The sequence below is a fragment of the Protopterus annectens genome, chromosome 9.part0 (genome assembly GCF_019279795.1).
Source record: "Protopterus annectens isolate FY-2018-M chromosome 9.part0, PAN1.0, whole genome shotgun sequence".
Classification (NCBI taxonomy): Eukaryota; Metazoa; Chordata; order Ceratodontiformes; family Protopteridae; genus Protopterus; species Protopterus annectens.
Window position 1 is genome coordinate 1,433,997,354 of NC_056743.1, and position 16,490 is coordinate 1,434,013,843.

Here is a 16,490-nt window from a genome sequence, read left to right on the forward strand (position 1 = left end):
AAATGTATTCACTCTCAAGTCATGAAATTCCTAAACACACAATCTTCTCTCCTCTACACAACATGGCTTCTGGCAAAATCACAGCACAACAACTGCTCTCATCTCTTTCACCAACCAGATAAACCTTCACAGAAATAACAATAATTTTGTCTCTGCAATAGTTTTAGATCTCTCAAAAACATTTTATATGGTCTCACACTCCAAACTTCTAGACTCCCTGGCCTCCCTATCCTTTGCCCCTTCAACTATTGCCTGGTTTAAAAGCTATCTGTCACATAGGCAGCAATCAGTTCAATGGCAAGGCATACAATCTCCTTTACTCCCAAGTACAATAGGCATACCACAAGGCTCAGTGTTAGGCCCACTACTCTTCTCCATATTTACCAACAATCTACACACCTCCACCCAGCAAGCCTCCCTTATACAGTATGCTAACAATTTGACTCAACTGCTCTCCCCCATCACTTTCCACTCTACAACAACTCACACAAGAATCCTTCAGTTCTGTAGAAAGTTGGATTACTGATATCCAACTAATCCTAAACCCCAGTAAGACAAAATTGCTACTTTTCACTCCCAACAAATCTAAACCTTTTCAATCTCTTCCAAAAATGGTACCATCATATCTCCTTCTGTCCATACCAAACTCCTTGGTGTAGAAATTGACAATAACCTACTCTTCGATGTCCATATCTCAACAACCATAAAAAAGTTCCACAAAAAAATGGGAACCCTATATAGGCATAAACAATTCCTCTTATAACAGGCATGGATTACTCCAGCCCAAACCCATCTACTCTCCCCTCTAATGTATGCCGCGCCAATTCATACCCAAGTCAGAAAACTTGATCTCACCAGACTTGAATCACATTACAATAAAATTGCCAAGTTTGGTAACAACTGCACATTCAGAACCCATCACTGTCAATCTCTAAGGAAACTACGATGGTTAGAACTTCCCTAGGTACTCCATTACCATCAGCTATTCATTGCCTTTAATATTGTTAGACATCCTGAAAAAAAACCAGCACTTAGCCAGTTACTTTCTCCATACAGAACTAATCATCCTCTCCAATCTACTGAGAAATTCCTCCTCTGCATCTCTAAAGCTAACAACAACTCAGGGAAAGCTCTTTTTTCTTATGCCATAGCTAGATCCTGGAATAACCTCCCGCCTTCTCTGACCTCTGCCCCCACTAACACACATTTCAAAAATGCTCTCAAACCACATCTTATGAATACATGGCTATGTCCATGCATCACATGAATCTCACAATCTAAGCACACTTTCCTTCCTGCTATCTCTACTGTATATATGCTACAGTTAGGTATCTTACTGTCAACTTGAAATTGTATAATATGTAATGTCTAATCATATGATTTTTTGTTTTTTTATCCTATCTCACTAATGTTAAAGCTTGATGTATGAGACTCTCTATCTTTGTAAATTTACTCACTTTCTGCTGATGTATTGTTTATTGTTTAGACTGGATTGTATGAGACATTTTATGTCTGTACTTACCTCAGTTATCACTGTTAAATTATTGTTTGCATTAGGTTCATAGTTTAGTACTAAGCTAACTGCCCCTGCGAGCCATTGTAAGCCTAGCCAATTATCCCTTGTGAGACTCAAACCCTGCACCTTGTGTTTGTAAGGCAAACACCTTAGCCATTAAGCTACCTCCCAACCATCATTAAGCCACCTCCCAACCATCATCAAGCCACCTCCCAACCATCCCAACATTACCATGTTGATGTTAATCTAATTGTGGAGTATTTCTCCCCGGGTCTCCACTGTAAATGGAACTGTGTCCAGTCGGACTATCCTGGTAAACAAATGTAAAATAAAAATAAAAATAAATAAATTATGCATTTCATGGCATTCAGTTTTAAGCCTTGGCTTTGGCACCAGTCAGTTTTCTGTGTTAGACCTTCCAGTAAAATGTTATTTTGGGGGGTTTCTATGATTGCTCCCAGCTTGCAATCATCTGTAACTATGGCACATCAGAGGTCCTTGACATTAGCCTTGACTTCTGAGAAATAGATGCCAAAGAGGAATGGAGCCAGCTCAGAGCCCTGAGGGACTCCAGTGGTGGCTAGCCTCTTTGTGGATGTGATCGCTCAAATCAGCATAGGGGTTTATGCCTAATTCTGTGAGTTTGTTTACAATGCCTGAGTGGAGTATTGTATCAAATGCATCAGCTAGGTCAAGGTAGGCAGTATGTACCATTCTGCCCTCATCCATTGTCTTGGTGATTTTCACAAAGTAGTCCACCAGGTTCAGTAGGCATGGCCTGCCTTTAACGAAACCAAACTGGTTTGGGTCCAGTGTGTAAAGGTTTCCTATGTCATTGTTAATCATTTCCTTGACAATTTTTTCCATGGCTTTGTATAAGAAACTAGTCAGACTGATGAGTCTGTAGTTCCCGGGATCCACTGATGACCCACCCTTGTGCAGAAGGATAACTGTTGTAATTCTCCATTTGTGTGACATGAAGCCTGTTCAGAGGCTATGGTTGAATAGTATCCAATGGCCCTGATAGGTCATATCTCAGTCTATGTAGAAGACAACCTAAGATATTATTGGGACCTATTGAAGCTGTGTTCTTAACTTTAGAGAGCACTTTTAAGACTTGCTCCTTACTGATAGTTGGAGCATCCTTACTGATATATTAGATGGCATTTCCTGGGGGGGTGGCTGAGGGTGAGAGAGAGGTAAAGTTAGAGATAAATTTATCAGTCATAAGATTGCTAAATCTTTTTATTCTGCGAATGTGGCTCCATTTACCAACAGTTCAGAACACTGTTGTATGCTGCTTTTGAGGTTTTGGACATAGCTTGAGAAGGGCTTATGGTTGTGCTTGGCCTGGGACACTATCTTTACCTCAAAATTTTCTTTGTTGGACTTAATTAGTCCTTGATGATGAGAGAGTTTTTATTATTTTTGGTGTTACACTTCCTAATTTTAGCTATGACTGTTTTTTTTTCTTTTGTTGTACAACCTGTTTAATTTTAGATTCCACCAGGTTGGTTTGTTTCTTGAGTTAGTTTTGGGCTTACTTCTGGTAGGCACAGATGTCTGTTTGCAATAATTGACATGTTTTTACAGAGCTTCTTTAAATAATTCCACTTAGGCTGCTGTGTTATATGGGTTTGGAGCAGATTCAAATTTTGACAGATTATTGCTTAATAAAAGATACTTTGCCTTGGAAGAGTTCCTAACTGTAACAGCGTTTACTGGGGTTACAGAAACAGTATTTTGAAGGATTCTGCTTTGTGGTCTGACCTTACCAGAGAGGACACAACAGAGAGGTTACATCATTCTCCCATGTTTGTGAATACCAGCAACAATATGTTTGTACCTCTGGTAGGCATATGCACTATCTGGTCCATGGTGTTTGCTTTTACAAAGTTAGGAATCTTTGTGCCTACAAATTTTGGATCATGTAGGATTCCCAGTTTATAAAGAGATAATTAAAGTCATCCATGAGTATGGCATTTGGTTGAATGAGGACTGTCTCCAATAGGTCTGAGTAGGAGGTATGGATTTCATGGGACATAATGGGTGACCTATAGCTTGCTATGATATTGTATGGGACTTTTTCCATGGTAATCTGAATGTGGAGGGACCCCAGGGCATCATCCTGTTTAACCAGACTAGAGCTATGCTTGTTATTGATGTAGTTCGAGACACCTCCAGTTTTAGTCCCTGCCTGTGCAGTTGCTGGTCTAAATGTATGGAAGGCACTGAAGCCCTGCACTACTGGGGTACTCCTGTGGCTTTAAACCCCATCTACCAACTACCAGCTGGCTCCCTGTTCCCCTGTCAGAGTCCGAGATCTCATCCTGAAACTGATCTGATCTTATGCACACTTATACTTCAGGACTTCGACATTAATCTTATAGGTCCTTTTCAGAATGATATTTATACCCTTCACTTAGGTCATGACCTAATGCAAAGAATCACAAACCACATCAGACCCAATATCGACACTAACAACCATAAACTTATTGATCTAACATATCTTCTAAAATGTCCTCTTTTAAAATCCTTGTTCCTTCGCTATATGACCATTCATATATTATCTTTTTTTCTCTCCATTCCTCTCAAAAAGATACTGCCTAAATCCACTGCCTTTCATCCTGACTCTCCAAAATAAACATCGCCTCACTTAAACTACATCTTAAAAAATTATATCTGATTAGACTTCCATCCTGTAGAAATCTGATCCTTTTGTAGTAGCACCGTCACTCTTGAAAAAGTATATTACCTTCAAGGAAAAACATTTTCCAATTATCTCAGTGCTTTCTAAATCAAACTCTAGACTCTGGATAACTAGAGAAGTTAAAGTCTTATTTAAAACCATTAAGTAAAATCTCCAAAAAAAGAGCTAGCTATCTAGGGACTCAGCCTGGATAAGATGGAAAAAAGTATAAATTCTGAAAACAAGGATAGGTTTCTAACTGTACAAATCTTAACTAAAAAGCTGTTGTATGTGATAAAGCCATCTTTCCACAAGCTGATAATCTTCTTCTTTTCAGTAACCTGAAGCTAGTCAACAATATTAAAGGCCATTCCACTAACTCAAACAGTTCTGCAAATTATGCAATTTATACATCAGTTGGTCTGCTCTCCTATTCTGATTTGCTAAATAAATGTATTAATATTCCCCTAACCTCATCTTCTTTCCCTCACCATTCACCTTACAATCTTTCTTTCTAAATCTCCTCAGTAAAAAGTGTGCTATAGAGAAATATTTAAATTATATTCCTAATGATGCCCCCTATGGCTCAGATGTTGTTTTTCCTTGCTCAGTTTCCTCTGTTTTTTGAGAACCCCACATCCAACCCTTATACCACATCTATACTTGCTATATCTACCCTTCCTTTGTAAGAACATTATGTCCCAGTTGTGGAAACAAATAACCATTACTCCACCTCCAAAACTCCCTAAACCCCTTCAGCTCATAACCATAAGTCAATATCCATCCTTTCAGCTTTAGGAAAAAATCTTTGAAAGATTGGTTTATTATCAATTATCCATTTGCATGCAGAAATACTCCTTGTTATCTAATAAACAAAAGGCTTTTGGAATGGCTGCACCTCCATGACCCATTAATACACATTCACAGGTGATATTGTAACTGCCATAGACAAATGTAATGCAAACAAAAACCTTCAAAGTCTTGGACTGAAATGTTTTCTTACACTCTATAATTACCACTGCAGTTAGTTTCAAGGCAGTATAGGACCAAGCACTTTCTTCTCTGCTGTCCTATTCAACTTGTTATTCTCTACTCTTATAAGCATGGTCTCCTCTAATCGACCCCATATCTCTATCATCCTGTGTACTGGTGACATGGGTATTTATGGATCTGCTTTGTGACCCTCCAGTATTTAGAAATGAGAATGATAAACTCCACTCCAACAAACATTAGGAAATGAGCCTCATCAGTATGGGAAAAAAGCCATTGCATTTAAGTATAATCAAAAAAGTAAGGCACTTCCCCTAAAGTGTCAAATCTTTAGCAACAACCTTAACCCTTCTGAACTAACAGATCACTTATGATAATTCAGGATCTGGCTTGACTCTCAACTAAACTTCAATACCACATAAACATAACTAAAGCAAAGACTTCTAATTTCATGTTCTGGACCAGAACATTTATGTCTTCTTTTCTCAAGGAAAGAATGCAATAGGTATGGGTATTCTATAGGTATTCTACCACTTTAGAAATTGTCCTTCCAATACTTTCTAATGCGTACAGGGATATAACAACCCTGCAAACAATATCCAACCAAATCTATAGCCTCCTAACCCTCCTTCCTAAAAGAGAACACCATTGTCAGACTCTTAGAAAAATTAAAATGGTTTCCTATAGAACAAAGAGCAGAATTATTACTCAGGTTTCTACTGCTCAAATGCTTAGCCAAGAATCCTTGTCTACCATAGCGAGTCAACTTACAATTACATTTTCCAGGTAGCTACAAAGATGTTTCCTATCCATATATCTGTAGAAGTAAAGCAGTATATATTTGTTATTCCCCAACTACAAGGCAGTTTAGTATCTAACTGAGAGCACTGGGAGCAATAATGTATTTATTAGTGTGAATGAAAGTGCTAAGAAGCCTGAAAAGGAATAGAATTTCACATTTCTGCATGTGTCACTAAGGAAAAAAGCATTGTAAGTATTTAAGACTTTTTATTTCTAATAGGAGACAAAAGACAAAATAACAGTAATTTGAATTATTGTAATCCTTGAAAGAACTTGCTATTTATTTGCAAATTGTTCCTGGTATGTTCAAAGGGTCAAAGATCAATACTTATGTTACTTAGCTAAAGAAATTAGCAAAAGTCTGTGAATCTGTTGATTTTCTTGATTCACTAATAGCAGACACAATTGTTGTGTTATAAGAAATGATCGAACAAGTAGCAAGCTGTTAAGAGCAACAGTTCAGACATTATCTACAGCTACTGATAAACAGTAAATGAAATTACAGTTACACAGTTAAAGTAAACAACTGAAGAAATATGTGTAAAATAAAATTTAATTCAAATAAAAAGGCAAAACAGAAGAAAAAAAGAAAAACAGTCACAATGCATTGTAACATTTAAGGAATGAGAACAAGAGAAATGAGCATAAGGTGCACAACAGAAATGTAAGCCTTGTATACTAGTTGTTGCTAGATGTATGAAGTAAGAATCATCCTGCATTTTATCAGTTTTGCAAAAGCTGTAGTACAAAGAATTATCTTGTAAAGATGTATAAAAGAAAAAACACATGTCAAAACAGGTTGCTGTTAAACAGAAACATAGAATTTTGCTATTTGCCAGTACTAATGAAGTGAAATAGTTGATACAGATGATAGTTAAGCATGCTCTGATTGTCAGCAATTAATTATAAGGATTAATAAAAGAAATGCTAGCCTACTTCATAGCATAAAGCAAAAGACCCTGGCTATGACCCAACTGACCTCGTTTCAGTTACCAGACCAGGCAATGAGAGGACCTGGCCAGAATGAGAGCGAGAGAGAGGGAGAGACATAGAGAGAGAAAGAAAAAGACAAAAAGAGAGACAGAGAGAGAGAGAGAGAGAGAGAGAGAGAGGACAGATGGCAAGGGACATGCTGACCTTTGTCTGGAGGGAGGGTTGAGAGGTGCATGGCCGGTGAGTAGACTCTATTTAAAACCTCATGGTAGAAATCAAGGATCATTGAAAGTGTTTTTCTTTCAAGGGTGACGTGGCTGTTGAGGGGACATCTCTTGTAAAAGTAGGAAGCACAGCCTTCTTTATGCCCATTGCATGCTTATCCCTAGAAACAAAGGGAGCATGTGCAAGACTAGTGACAGATCCATAATAGAGAGGATGAGGGCAACTTATACTTATTTCTCACACATAAGAGGAGCAAATTAAAGGTTTAATTTAGATTAGACACAAGTGCAGAGTGTAACATTTTGTCTGATGATTCTTCTGAAATACTGAGGATAAAAGCCAAAGAAAAAAGCTTTGTGTATATTGTTAACATATTCATGGCAAAAAGTAAAGTCATTGAATCAATAGCTACTGACATGAGTACAGAAAGAAGTAAAAGATCCTATTTCAAATTGTACTGCTTATCAGTTGAAATTCTAATGTTTTGTGTGACTTCTAAGAATTGTAAAATAATTTCACACAGTGAAAGCAATGAGACAACATGTTCCTTTACAGATTCAAGAACAATCAGACCATAGCAGACACATCTTTAGTACACCAAAAAGTCATATCCATTATGACTAGGCTGATTTAGGCCAGGTTTCACAGTAATGCACTGCAATACTGCATAAGGTTTGTGCAGCTAAGTTGCACTGCACAGGAGCATAGTGAGACATTAAATATCAAAGTCAAAACATGCAGCATTTAAGCACACCTAGCAGCATGCAAATGAGGAGCACTACTATTAATATATAAATGAATACAGCCGTGTAGTGAAACCATGCAAGTAAATACATCTGTATAGTGAAACTCATACACAAAAGTGCAAGACAGCACATAGAGTGATCGTATGTCACATTTTGTAATCTCAAGAGAACAACAAACATGAACTCACAAATATAGCACAGTGCTTGTATTACCAAGTCAATGCATGATACTGCATCCATTGGCAGGAAGGCACAAAGCACTGCAGAAAAATATGCAACCTTACTGCATCTGCAGTTGCAATACTATGGTGTCCCCATATGTGTACACCTGTCTGATGCATAAAAAGGAAGGAAAGCGGTATAAAGGAAAGTAGGAGAAAGAGAAAAAGCAAATGGAGGGTCAAATGAAAGGACAATATATTAAAATATGCAGGATGGGATAAGGAAGGCAACATTTTTTCAGGGATAGTTCACTATTCTTTAATTATATTGAAAGAGAAAGGGGAGAGGAGAAGGTTTAGAGAGATAGATGGTACAAAAGCAAGGATAGGAGAGTAAGGGAAGCCAGTTATGTATAGGACTGTACAGACAAACAAGGCTGAAAATATACATGTGCGAGCACACACACACACACACACACACACACACACACACACACACACTCACACTAAGAGCGACATGAGAAGAATGGAGACAACTACAGGGTAGACAAATGGTGAAGTGATGGTTGAGCAATGCACAGGGTGCGTAGTATGCTACAAAAGGAAGGAAGCACACATGGCTGGTGATAGGGTGCTCTATGAGCAGAAGACTGCCATCCTCCACTCTGAATCATATGGCTGTTACATGGATCAGTTTGCCTGATGCTATAGACCACAACATTTTGTAGTAGTCTACTGGTAGGGGCCATCTGAGTAAGTGAATCTGTAATCCATTCCACAACGTTCTCTAGCCATGCCACATATTTGCCACAGCTCCCTGACCCCTGCAGTCTCCACCACATGCTCCATTTGAGACTGGGCCACCTCATTCAATAGAGGTGGGACACCTGCCAGTTAGAGGTCAACGAACCCCGTCTGTTGAGATGTATCCAGCCTTATCACAGAGCCAAAAAATAGGGTGGGATGAAGGTGGTGGCTACTCCAGGCTAACACCATTGGAGAGCACAATTAGCAGCTGCCAATGAAACATAACTGCAGTATTGTCAATTATTTAAATATCTGTGGGTGATATTACAGCTTCATAAATAAATGCTGATATTGCATTTGCACCTGTATTTAGAACCTCATTGTGTTCATAACAGAAGCAAAGAGCTTGTTGCAGTTACATTTCAAAGTGTAAGATGGGAGGTAAGCATTACCTTCAATTTCATAGTGCAAGAAATCTGGACAAAGCCAAACATAATGGGGGAGGTCCAAAATCAGGAACAGATTTCACTATTTTTATAAACTTAGAAAGGTACTAAAATAACATATTCTGTGTTAGCATGCATTTTCTGAGGATATGAAGTATGAATCTCAAATATATTCCATTATTTAGTGACATCACTTAACAATAATTTGTCAGAAAACCATATATTTTATGAGGAACAGTCCAAAAATATGAGCAAAACTCTGGACATTCTACAAATATCTGGACAGCTGAGAGGTATGGAGTGCCAGTCTGGGTAACCACCCAGGTGCTAGACGACCCAGCTACAGCTCTGCATCATCATCCTTATGCACGAACCACAGACTCAACGGAGGCAAGGCTTGTTATTGGTGGAGCCTTCTGAACAAATCTGCTATCTGGGCCTGTAGATTCTTGACTAAAATGGACTGGCACACTAGCATGCATCTTTGATTAATACTTTCAAGGCCCTGTCCAGTGCTGATAGGACCAGTATAGAAACTCTTTTTACCTCAGAAAGCTTTAAATTACATTTACTTAATCAGTTTGTACATACAACACAGTATTACTAGTGCCTCCTAAGTTACAATTCCTAAACTTCACATACCTAAGATTCTGCATACAAATATTTTCCTGGATCAGGCATCAGTACATTCAACATTTTACTATGAACGTGATGTACTTAAGTAACAACATCAACTAATTATCTCCAAGCATCCTTACAACACATCATTCCTCAATGCTTATTAATATTAATTTTGTTCCTTTTGTACAATATAGCTACTTTAAAACTAGTATATAGTACTTCCTCTTCTAAGTATCTCAAAAATATTGCTTTATGTATTGTAAAAATCAAATATACATCTATCGTGCTTATATTTATGTTTTACTATAGTGCAGTATGCAAATGCAGTTATTTTAGGCAATCTACAGCACACACACACACACACACACACACACACACACACACACACACACACACACACACACACATGCACACTCTCTGCATTCCTGTTATCTCTTGTATACCAATTGTATTTTAACACATCTGTGGTCAAAATGATTCCTTGGTGTCTGTTCTACTAACTGTAAAATAAATGAAATAAATAACTACCTGTGACTCTTAGAGAAGGAGTGATTTAGGAAATAAATGCTACCTTGACATAAAGGAATACAAGGCAAGGATCTCTTTTCCTTTTGATTCTCCCTGTTTGACCATTGGTTGTCAGCCAAAACTAATCAGACATCATAAAAACATCAGAGTTATAAAGCTGTACACCATAATGGCTAAATTGTTCTTCAGCCTTAAAAATATGCAGACAAAATACTCAAAAATCAAAAAAGGTTTTAAAAATCCATGGTCAAAATTAGCTTCTAGATTTAAACTGAATTACCAAAAATCTGAGCTACTTCCTGACATGAAAGCAAGAGTACTCAGAATGTGTAATAGTTTTTATGTATCCCCAGTCTCTGTTCATTACCTGGAAATGATTTCCCTGCAATGAGGATAAACCATATGAATGCAATTACAACTTTGATCGTATAAACTCTCTTAACAATTTTTAGAAATTAGCATAAAAAATAAGACTATAGAAAAAAAATGTGAAGTGGTATGAATGAATATGATATCACAATTTATTTATGTAGTTTATTTATTCATTTATTACATTTTTTGACCTGGAAAATCTGATTGGTTTCAAGACCCCCTTTTCAATGGAGATCTGGGTAGAAAAAGTCCAAAAAGACAACATGCATGAATAGCAAACAATATATGTAATACATTACAGGTGATATAAGCAAATCAATAAAACAAGTATCAAACAATATATGCAATATGAAGTAATAAAGAAGTAATTATAAAGTACGTGAGAGGCACATCATTGTAACATTCTGTGTTAGATGAGTCTTCTCAAGTTATCATTCATGGAGAAAGTAGTGCCTAATAGTAGAGGGCTAATGGTGGAGAAGAAAGACTAGAATTGTGGAGATGAAGTGCTATAGTGAAAGGGTGGTGAATCTGTTGCAATTTCCAGTGGGAAGATTACAAGGCTGAAAAGAGAAATAAGCAAGGGGTAAAGGGACATGGGTCAGGCAAGAATTTGTTTTGGCGGCTATCCTGAAAATGAGCATAGGCAAATCCATAAATTGCATAGGTGTGACTTTAGTAAGGACTTGAAGGATTTGTGGTATTGTGTTTATTTAAGAGACAGAGAGAGAGAGAGAGAGAGAGGAGTGAAATACTAGGCACTGCATAGGTAGTTGGAGACTACTGCATCACTGTCACTGTTACTAGATTTTGAGTTGAGTAGAAGGAATGTTTATCTGTGGGTCATAATGATTTAGGGTAAGAGTATTATTGGGGGGTGTATATACAGAAAAATGGGCAATTCTTGAAAGAGTAGATGAACTTACTATGGCTAGTAGTTGGGCATAGGTTAGGAAATGAATTAATTCTAGCCAATTGAGAAAGATAAACAGCAGTGGGTCCTTTGCTGGTGGTTAGCACCAAATGTAGCTATTGTGGTAACATTTTTCTAGCTTGGTTAGATGTGTTGCTTTTAGGTTTGTAAAAAAACTGAGGCAGAGTAGAGAAGGGGAAGGAGAAGGAGGGGAGAGGCTAAGTGATTTCTGGCAGGCTCTGACAGGTACTGTTTGAGCCTGGAAAGACAATGTAGCTTTTGGTGTTTTTACTTTACAATATGTTGAATATGGTAGTCAAATTTCTTATTTTTTGTATGAGGCACAATCTCAATTTTGTCATTGTTAGCAGAAGGTAAATGGAAGTAAGTTTTGTGGGCTGTGATAGGGGTAAAAAAGAAGAGTTACATTTTGTTGGGATTGAGATATAGTTGGGATACTGTGTATCTATGAATGTGAATGATTCCTGTGTGATTTCTTTTTTGATGGTTGTCAAGGTTATGGGCATGGCAAATTAAGGTGGAGTCATCAGTCTATTGCATTATTCTGGCTGATTTTGTGTGTAATGAGAGTTTGTTGGTGAAAATGTTAAAATGTGTAGAGCCAAGAATAAAGCCTTGTGGTAAACCAGCACAAATTGGGAAAAGAGAAGAATTTAATTTGCCAGTAGACAAGTGGATGGGCCTATTATGCAAAAAGCCTTTGTTACTGTTTTTTGTAGAGATTCCTTTGTTGTCTAATGGAAACCTGGTTGAAATAAAGCATTCTAGTTAGTGAAACGTTATTGCTTTTTTTATAAAAAATGTGGATGTAGCAGATATAGGACTATGATCAAACACGGAGGCTGCCCCTCCCCACAGAGGCAGTCCCAGTCTTATCACCTTTATGAACGTCAGCCACATTCTCAATAGAGGCAGCAAACACTGGCATTGTCTGAGGAGTAACTCTATAATCTGGACCTGTAATGGGAAAGTAAAATGGTAAGGTAGCCATAGCTGAATATCCTGACAGTGAAGTTAAAATTGAGACATGTCAGTCCACGTGTAGGGAACAAACTGGGGATGGCTACAGGCCTCTCCTTTCTCCTGTGGAAGGTACCGTTATTTGTATCATGTTTTGCTGCTGTTGAAATAAAAAGGGTACATCAAGAAACCATGATTACTGGAAGGTGAGATAATAGAACAGTATGTATGCAATCCTAAAGGTATTTCCAATTAGCTGAGAGAGGCAGCAGGCAAGTATGTGCCCATATATATATATATATATATATATATAAAGATACAAAAATAGAATATGGCACAGATGTACATGGGGATCATATCTCTCAACTGTACAAATTTTCACAGAATGTCCAGATTTTTGTCTCATATTTTTGGTCTGTTTTTCACAGAATTATGGTTTTCTGGCAAATCATTGGCAAATTATGGATGTTTGAAGTCAGAAAATAATGACAGACATCTGAGTTTCAGACTTCATGCCCTTCAGAAAAATTCATGCTGATGCAAAACCTGTTATTCTATCAATGTTCTAAGCTTCTAAGAGCAATATTTAAAAAGTGTCCCTATTTTTGGGCTTTGTCCCCTCTTTCCTTATGGCTTTGTCCAGATGTCTTGCTCTAAGAGGTTGAGAGCTATGATTGGGATACAAGAGGTAGTCTGTATTCACTGTCATATGAGACAGTGTTACTTTCACCCCAGAAAAAGGCCCTATAGAATCCCACACAAAACATATGGCTATATCACATGCTCTTCAATTTTTCTCTTAGAACTGCTAGTTCTCTCCTCTCCTGCACTTTTGCTAGCTTATTAGTCTAGCACTTTATCATACCAGACCTCTTGTAGCAATTATTGTATCACACAAAAGTGCTACCAGCACTAAACGTTCTACAAGGAAACAGCTCCAGTACTTATTATTAATGCCCACCCCTCCAGGCATGTCTAAAGGCCAGTTCTCTGTGCTTTCTCCTATTAACCTGGTGAACTTGAGCATCTTGAGGCAATGTAGCAACTGCCTCATGTACACCGACAACCCTATCCTCTTACCTCCCAACATTCAGACTTGCGAGAGATGCACTTATATATCCAAATTGGAAGCCATGCACTCTCCAGCCAAGACCGGAATAGCTGGTCAAGAGGAGAAGGTCAACACTTGCACCACACCACATGGAACACAAAGCCCTCCAGAACACACACTGGTACTGCCTTCACATAAAAACACAAACCACACACCCACATTTGTGGAGGCGCTCAATAAAAATCTACCCAAACAGCAGAGACCTCCAAGGCAGAAATGCACTCAGCCACCTTAATACAAAACTAATCACGAGACACATAACTCTCCTAAACAGTGTGCCACTCAACCAAAGTCCCTAAGGCAAAACAGCATGTCCAGCACACTAGTTATAGGTGACTCGATAGTGAGGCACACTGATGTCCCACTCACTAGGTTGAATAAGGAGAAAGTAACAGTAAGCTGCCTGTCAGGTGCCAGGATCTGCCACATAAAGCACGCACTCAGGTCCCTCAACAACAGGTACAAATATGACTCTGTCATTGTCCATATGGGTGTGAATGACCTGAGACGTACCTCCCTGGACTACATGAAAAGAGACATGGATTAGCTCTCAGATTATGTAGCCCAGGTGGGTACAACCCTAGCCCTGAGCAGCATCCTACCATCACCCAGAATGATACCACAGTACAAGAAGAAAATTATTGATTTCAACAACTGGCTAAGTTTCTGGTGTCATTCTACGGGGATCCAGTATCTGCCTGTCTGGGATGACATGATTGATAGACCTCGATGCTTTGTCAGAGATGGCATGCATCTTTCTCCCCTGGGCTTCCGTATACTGGTCAGGGTTCTTGCCACCTCTATAGTGCCTTTTTTAGGCAGTGTTCCAAAGACCAAATTACTACCATAACAGCTACAAACAAATGCAATCTGAGGGTCATGCTGCTCAATGCTAGAAGTCACATCTCAAAATGCACTCACACGAAGCACTCCTTAAAATGGAGAACATCAACATTTGTGCTGTAACAGAGACCTGGTTCAAGGCAGAAGAAAGCACCCCTGCACTACCAGGCTATAACTCATTCCACACCTTTTGGCCCCAGAACCTGGACTTAAGCTCCAAGGCAGTGGTGTTTCCATATTCATAAAGGATGCGCACACCTCCAGACTGGTAGCCCAACATAACGCATCAGAGATACTTCAGGTGCAGCTAATATTGAGAAAGACAGCGATTCAGGTCTTGGCCTGTTATAGGTCCCCATCCATGTCCCAACACACTCACTCCATGTTCCTAAGCACCCTGGAGAATATTGGGGTCCAACCTAACACTCTCATACTGGGTGACTTCTACTACTCCTCCATTAACTGGGAAAACTACTCATGTACTAATACACTTACCCATTGTTTTCTGGAATTCACTAATTCCAATGCCCTGGACCAGCTCATTCTTACCCCCACTAGAGGTAGCAACATCCTTGACTTGGTCATTACTAACATGGGCAACTATTGCTCTATACCAATAGTCAACTCCTCCCTGGTTAGATCCGACCGCAAACTAATCATCTTGGAAATCCACATCTCTCCCACTCACCCCCGCAAAGGTAACCATTATGAAAAACTTCTCCAAAACTAACTTTGGGCTCCTAAGAACAGAGGTGACTAACATCACAGCACCCATGTAAATGGAGAATAGTTGCATGACTACTGAATCATACACCAGTGCACTGTACGAACACGTACACAAATGCATGGGTCTTGCCATACCCAATAGAACCAAGATTTTGTCCTCCAAAAAAGGAAGCCAATCTGGTGATCCTCTGCTATAAAAAAATTCTACAACAGAAGGAGGAAACTGATGCAGAATAAGGTGAGGTCCCAAGACTGGAAAAACTCCCTTATCAGCCTCAACAAAAAGTTGAAATCCTTCAAATCCTGTAAAGCTAGCTATGAAAACAGAATTGCAGCAGATAGTAAAGACAACCACAAGGCCTTCTATAGTTATGTAAAGAATCTCCATGGCAATACCCAGATTTGCTCTAAGCTACTGCACAATGGTACCTCCTATAAAGAGCCAATACATATTACCAATATACTGGCCGACAGATTTAGTGCCAACTTTACCCCCCCAAAGGACCACCAATCACAATACCAGTAGATTGCCAGGCACCCAGTATTACTGCTGCACAGTTTAAAACAGCATTGTCCAAGGCCAAGAATACTGCTTCTATTGGACCTGGCAATAACCCTGGCTGTGTTCTACATGAACTACAGAGTGAACTGGCACCTCACCTGTGTGCCCTGTTCAGTCACAGCCTCACCTCAGGCTTTGTCCCGACCGAATGGCGTACTGCTACAGTCATCCCTCTCCACAAAGGTGGAGCAACTACAGACCATTTAGCCTGACAAGTCTGATATGCAAAGCTCTGGAACACATCATCATGGACCTAATGAACAAGGATATAGGGAATCTCCAAACTCTGTATCCCACACAGTTTTGGTTTTGTGACGGGTAGAATATGCCTGCTCGAATTGGTTGACTTCTTTGAGTCAGTCACCAGAGCTGTGGATGAAGGCAAGGTAGTTCATACAGCCTACCTTGATCTGGCCAAGGTCTTTGATACCATTCCCCACTCAGGAATCATAGAAAAACTCACTAAGCTAGGCATCAACCCCTATATCACTAGGTGGGTTGCAAACTGGCTCACAGATAGAAACCACAGTGTGAAAGTAGCTGACTCCAAGTCAGATTGCCGACCAGTCAGGAGTGGAG